The sequence below is a fragment of the Meleagris gallopavo genome, chromosome 1 (assembly GCF_000146605.3).
Source record: "Meleagris gallopavo isolate NT-WF06-2002-E0010 breed Aviagen turkey brand Nicholas breeding stock chromosome 1, Turkey_5.1, whole genome shotgun sequence".
In the NCBI taxonomy this organism is placed as follows: domain Eukaryota; kingdom Metazoa; phylum Chordata; class Aves; order Galliformes; family Phasianidae; genus Meleagris; species Meleagris gallopavo.
This window is the reverse complement of record NC_015011.2, coordinates 82,652,660-82,659,199: the sequence shown is the minus strand read 5'-3', so window position 1 is coordinate 82,659,199 and position 6,540 is coordinate 82,652,660. Positions and strand designations below refer to the sequence as shown.

Genomic DNA, 6,540 nt, shown 5'->3' with positions numbered 1-6,540 from the left:
GTAATTTCTTTTTGGTTACTGAAAAAAAGAACCAAAAGATTTTTGTTCAAAAGCTGATACTTTCTGTGGGAGACCTGAAGTCACTGCAAGTCCAGTGCTGTGGATTTGTGGTTGATAAATGCATTAAAAAGTATATCATAGCTCTTTGAAGACACCATATAAACACAGAGTATTGTATTTCTCCCTTGGTAGTTAATATGTCTCTAAGGAGAAAGACACAAAAAGTTGAGTTCAGAATACTAAATGAGTATTCAGTCTTCCTCAGCTGCTCTGAGCAAAGTGTGCCTTATTAAATGTATGTATGTATGTATATATATATATGTGGGGGCACCCGAACCCTGCTTAAATCAAGCAAAGGAGAAAAGAAAAGGAAAGGAAATATTTCCCTTGGCATACTCACTTTGTTCTGCTGGTTCGGTATTGTTCTGATTTTACCTCGTTTTAAGACTGTTCGTTAGGGCAGTGAAAAACAAGAGTGATGATCCATTATTCTAGTGTTAGTTAGTGTGCAATTAGTGGGGTTTTTCTAGCAATCAAAATGGCAAGGGCCCCATACAGGACCTTAGAGACGCTGTCTCTGTCTGAATTGTTAGTGTGGTCCATGTGAGTTTGTAATGCAGCATGCAAAATGAGAATTATGCCAAACACCTCCAACTGTGGATCCTAATGTTGCAGCTGAGGTGCTAGTGTTTTAAAGATCAGAATACTTGACCTTGATGTTTACGCAGCAGGAAAAAATGTGAAGAAATTTCAATATAAGATGACAGAATTGTAGGGGTTGGAAGGAAACTCCAGAGATCATCGAGACCAACCCCCCTGCCAAAGCAGGTTCCCTACACCAGGTCGCACAGGTAGGCATCCAGGCGAGACTTGAATATCTCCAGAGAAGGAGACTCCACAACCTCCCTGGGCAGCCTGTTCCAGTGCTCCGTCACCCTCACCGTGAAGAAGTTCTTACGCACATTCGTGCAAAACTTCCTATGTTGCAGTTTCTGGCCATTTCCCCTCGTCCTGTCTCCACACACTGCTGAAAACAGTCTGGCCTTGCCACTCTGCCCCCCACACCTTAGATACTTATAAACCTGGATCAGGTCCCCTCTCAGTCTTCTTTTCTCAAGGCTAAACAGACCCAGTTCACTCAGCCTTTCTTTATAGGGGAGATGCTCCAGGCCCTTCACCATCTTTGTGGCCCTCCGCTGGACTCTTTCCAAGAGATCCCTGTCTTTTTTTGTACTGGACACAGTACTCCAGATGAGGCCCTACCAGGGCAGAATAGAGGGGGAGAATCACCTTCTTTGACCTGCTGGCCACACTCTTTTTAATGCACCCCAGAATGCCGTTGGCCTTTTTGGCCACGAGGGCACACTGCTGGCTCATGGCCAACCTGTCGTCCACCAGGACGCCCAGGTCCCTCTCTGCAGAGCTCCTCTCCAGCAGCTCATCCCCCAACCTGTACCGGTGCATGGAATTATTCCTCCCTAGATGCAAGACTCTACACTTCTAGACCATGGCTTTCGGCTGTAATAGGAAGCCAATTCTAGACCTATCACATCTATTTTCTGTATTGCTGATGTTTCTTAACACAAGTTACCTTTACTCTTACCAGCAAGTTACCTTTAAAGACTACAGCAAGCTAGGATAATAATCAGTATTACCATATGTTTAAAGGGCATACCTAAAATAGATTTCTTCCATGTGCAAAGGGGAAGCTTAGGAGTGAGGCTTGTCTGCATGAGACTTCAAAGCAGACAAAAGCCAAAATTCTCAATTGATTACTTTGCTTATTCTCTGCAGAGCATTTTAGTAGGATGGGAAGGTATTCGTAAGTACTCATCGATTTTTTTCTACCCACTGAAGTGGGTTTTTTGTTTCAGAGGTTTGTTGGTGGGTTTTGTTTTGTGTGTTTTTTTTTCCTGCTAAATCCTCTGAGAGTGGATCTGAATGTCTCTTATGTGCTTCTGTAATTTTTATTTTTATAACGCAGTGGCCATGTTTCTTGAATGTCAGAGAACTGTGCCTGTAGTTCTGTAAACAATCACAAGTATGCACATGTACGTCAGCTACATGGGTGGCTTTTGCCATGACTTCTCCTGCTGTATTCCCGTATTGGGCCTAAGCACTACTTTAACCCCAGCCTGATCTGTATGTGTTTTCTGTGTTTTAAATTTCTTTGATTAACAAGTGTGTTTAATTCCTGCTAAATATTGTTTACTTCCTGTCTATGAATGGCAAAACCTCAAATGTCTGTTTTTCATATAAAGTTTCCAGGAACCTCATGCAATCCCAATGGTATGCCCTAGGGAATGCTTATGAGGTCAGCCCTGCTGCTTACTTATATTGGGATTCAGCCCTTCCGTACTTGTTCTTCAATAGTGAAATTCTTGGTTCAAAGCCACTATTGAAAGATGGAGATAGCATGGAGAACCCATATAGTTCACCTGGAGCTGATGGTATTGAAATGTGCGGCATTCCAGAGAGGCAGCCATCCTGCTCTGGGGCATTTGTAGCTTTTTACACTGTGTAATAAGGGTGAGGAATTTCTTTCTTTGATGAGGATCAGATGGAATTCCAAACACCTCTGGCAGGTTGTGTGTTAACGTGTATCTTGGTCCTCAATCAGTAGCATCTTAACACATCTAAAAGGTAAGACATGCAGAAGAGCATAATGGCTGAGCAAGATGCAAGCGAAGAGGAGACTCCCATTTACGCGCAAGTTCTGCCTTGCTTTTTCTTTTAGGCACCTTCTAAAAATCTTTCACATGTGCTGACTTCATAGTTCTCTATTGTACATCTCAACTGTGTTTTGAAGGAACTTGAGCTGATGCCAGCAACAACATGTCTGAACGGCTTTGATACAACTTCGGTAACTTTTTAGGATTGAGGTCATTTGAGAAATGTTGCTTTGGGGAATAAAGTCTTAAATATTATCCCGTCAGGAGATTCCTTGGACAGTTCATGAATACCATACAATTCTCTAGAGTTGAATGCAATAGCGTTTGTTATCTGTTTTAAAAGCTCAGGAATTAAATACAGTGTCTATTTTAAACCATACTGGAGGTAGGAGAGGAGAGTGAAATGAGATGGAGGTTAAGGTTTTGCAATATGTTGATTTGACATAATACCGAATAATGGACTACTTACTTAAATTACATTGTCACTAAGAGAAAGTGTTCTGACTCCATTTGCATTTAAAAATAGTAACAGTATATTAAAAAAAATAAAAAATTACATATTTGCTAGCTAATCCCCATGTTTGTGCACCGTTTATTTTTCCTCACTTGAATAACTTTTTATGGCTACTGACAACTTTTGAATACCGGTTGGAATAACTGACCTTCTTTTAGAAATGAAACTGAGCAATGTCTTGCATTGAGATAATCACATCCTTCAGTGCTGGCAGATCTACTAGTTTATTGGCATGCCCAACAGGAAAAGTCATCTTTCCAAAAGCTTTGCTTTTAAATGAAGTGGTTAAAAGACTTCTATTGCTAATGTAGTTGGCTGAGTAGAGGAGCTGGCTCCCTCTGTTAAGCCAGCTGTAAATTCAAGGGGTACTTCTCAAAGTGCCTGACTTTTCTGGATGAAGAAGTCAAATGATTTATTCTTCTGTGCCCTCTTGCTGCACACATTGCTATGCCACACTGCCTCAGGGCCTCATCTCACCCTGGACCTGAGATCTTTGAGCTTGTTTTGCATTCCCCTCACCCACTGGAGATGTGAAAAATTTGGCGCTGTTAAGTTTTGATCGTGCAAGAATGCAGCAATTCTTCTGAGCAAGTGCTATAATACATAGCTGGTGCTATAATGCTACAACATCAGTATGTAATGCTGTAAGTTCTTTGTGGTTGATATGACCAAAATTCTGATTAATTAGGCTGTTTATGCTGTCAGACTTTTTAAAGTATGGAAGATACAACGAGAGATGATCAGAAGACATGAGGAAAATTGTTCTTTAGGAGAGGAATAATAATGGAAAAGTGGTCGGCTTCTTTTGTTCTTCTGTACTTCTGAAGTTCTATTTTGTTGAAGAAAAAAAAAAAGCAAAAAAAAAAGCCCTGGGAAGCTTAAGCACAATAGTTAAATTTAAAAAGGGATCAGAAAGTCTATTGTGCCGTGAAAAAGGATTTCAGGGTACGGAAAATATCTAACTTGACATTCCCACAAAGTTTTTAGTGTAGTCCACACCGCTAGTGGGATGACTTCATCACCCACATGTTCCTGTCCCTTCAGCTTGTTAACGTCTGTTGCGCAGTGGGATGAGATGGAGACCGTGGAGCGTTTGAGCTGACTGTGGTAATGAAAAACATGTCCTGAACACTTCTTTTAAAGTGGCACTGTTATGTTGTGCTTGGCTGCTGGCAAGTTTGCTCATCAGAGTCAGGTAATGTGTAAGTGACATCAACTCCTGAGGCATTTTTCCCTGAAGGAAGCGTCCTAACCTCTCAGGCAGTCATAATGGTGGCTACCCGGCTGCACGTAAGCTCTGATGAGGCCCTGTTCAGATGAGGCTGGCAGGTTAGTTACCTAATTATCTTTAGGTAATTTCACTAAAAAATTATCACTGCCCCGAAGAAGTGCAGGCACAGTAGACTTAGCTTTTTAAGCCAAAATCCGTCGCTGTCTTTGCTGATTCATGATGGGAGCTGACACAGAATATCAATGAGGGATTAGTGTGCCTCGCACACTGTTGTTAAAGGTTGTGGTTAAGTGCTTGTGCCGCTTGGTCAGACCACAACACAAAACTGCGGTGAGTGTTGAGTTGCTAATGTCTCCTCGGGTTACTTGCCTTGGGTTTGTGTGCAAGCAGAGCAAGGTGGCTGATGGGCAGGCTCACTTAACATCAAGGGATGTTAGGGCATTTCTGAAGAGTGGGCCCGTAATATCACCTCTCATTGCCTCACTGACAGGAGCAGCCAGGCAAGGTGTAGGGAACACTAGCTTGGATTGAAATGAATGTTTTATATATGTTTGACTGCTTTTTTTTTTTAATTATTATTTTTTTTCTCCCTCCATTCTGGTGACCTAACCTAGCTGTCCCTGGCAAGCAGAAGCTGAAATGTTCTGTTGAGCAGCCCACTCAGGGTTCCTACATTACTATGCAGGAGTACATGAATAAGGGAGTATAGCTAGAGAAAAAAAGTTTTAGCCAAAGCATTTCTCTATGTCCAGTCTTTTCAAATTCTTGCTAGTACTGGGGAGGTATATTCTCCCGTCCTTATGTCTCAGATGAGAGTCTCTGTCCCACCTCTCGTATCAGGGATTTGTCTTGCTTCCTGGAGCACCAAGTTTACTGCCAGTGTCAGGACCCCATCCTGTCAGAAGAGCTTCACTTGAGCAGCTGGCCCCACACATGCTGCAGAAGAGGCACACAGTGGGCATTTTGTTAGTGTCCAGCATGCTCAAAGCCTTTGACAAGAGGAAATGTACAAGGACTGCTTCTGTTTTACTATATTGGCCCATGATGTCAGAGGCAAATGTTGGCAGTATGGCAGTAGAGATTGAACCTTCCTACCAATATTCCCTTACGTGCTGTTGCTGTGTGTCAGATGGCAGCAGAGAGGAGAGTAGTCTGACAAAATGACGTCTGAAATGGAAATGCATATGAAGCAAAGGGTTGTCACTGATTTCCTCCACTTGCTGAGCATTTCTTAGAGACCAAACAGTGAATGTGAGCACAGCGAGGCCACTTCTGCTGGTGCCGATTTTGACAGGCATGGCATGCAGGCTGTTGTTCATCACTGGTAAAAATGCACAGCTTATGGTGGTGGCTGTGTTGAAAAAATAGTGTTTTATAGCCGAGAATTATCTCTGTCAAACAGTGTTATTGTTCTCTTTTTAGCTGCTGTAGTTTCCATGGAAATAAACAAGGCATTATTTTCAGAGCAACCTACTTCTATTCATCCAGAAATCCTAAACAGAGAAATGACTACTCACTGTGGGATTGCAATTGCAAATGAAGTACAGGGCAAAAATATTGAACTGGGGTCTTTTTCTGATTGCCTATTACAAATTTTGCAGATTTTGGAACTGTTGTAATATGGTCCATTCTGTAAACCTGACATATCAGATATTCTCCTTTTTGTAGACTAGTTGGAGATTAACACAGGTATTCAGAAAAGGTAACCAGATCAAACAGTCTAGGAGACTGGATTTGTTCCTTTTTTTTTTTTTTAAATGCTGAAGTCTTTGAGGAGGGAAGCGTATATTTGTGTTAGTGCATTATCAAGTATCTTAACTCCCTCTTGCTATTGCTGGCTCTCAAACAGATTGTTATTGCCAATTCACTGACCTCTCCTACACTGATTATGCAAGACCGAGTTGAAGGTCTGTCATGTCATCACCTGGGAAACTAGAAAATAAATTGAATAGATCCCATTAAAGTATTTATAGATAGAGATTGAGTCATGGAGGGCTGGAGTATACAGATATTTTTAGTGCTATCACTTACACTGATAATAGCTAGTTTGCTTTTTGGCAAAGTTGACATCTTCTATTGCTGGCAAGAGACTGTTGAGAGAGTAAAAACACCAAAAAAAAAAA

The 6,540-nt window shown here is 41.6% G+C and overlaps 2 protein-coding genes across 2 annotated transcripts in view; one reads left to right on the top strand and one right to left on the bottom strand.

Moving 5' to 3' along the window:
* The window catches only part of CMSS1 (cms1 ribosomal small subunit homolog), a 67,735-nt gene that overhangs the window by 14,354 nt on the left and 46,841 nt on the right, over positions 1-6,540 (top strand). The gene's annotated exons all lie outside the window — the stretch shown is intronic.
* The window catches only part of FILIP1L (filamin A interacting protein 1 like), a 198,623-nt gene that overhangs the window by 173,867 nt on the left and 18,216 nt on the right, over positions 1-6,540 (bottom strand). The gene's annotated exons all lie outside the window — the stretch shown is intronic.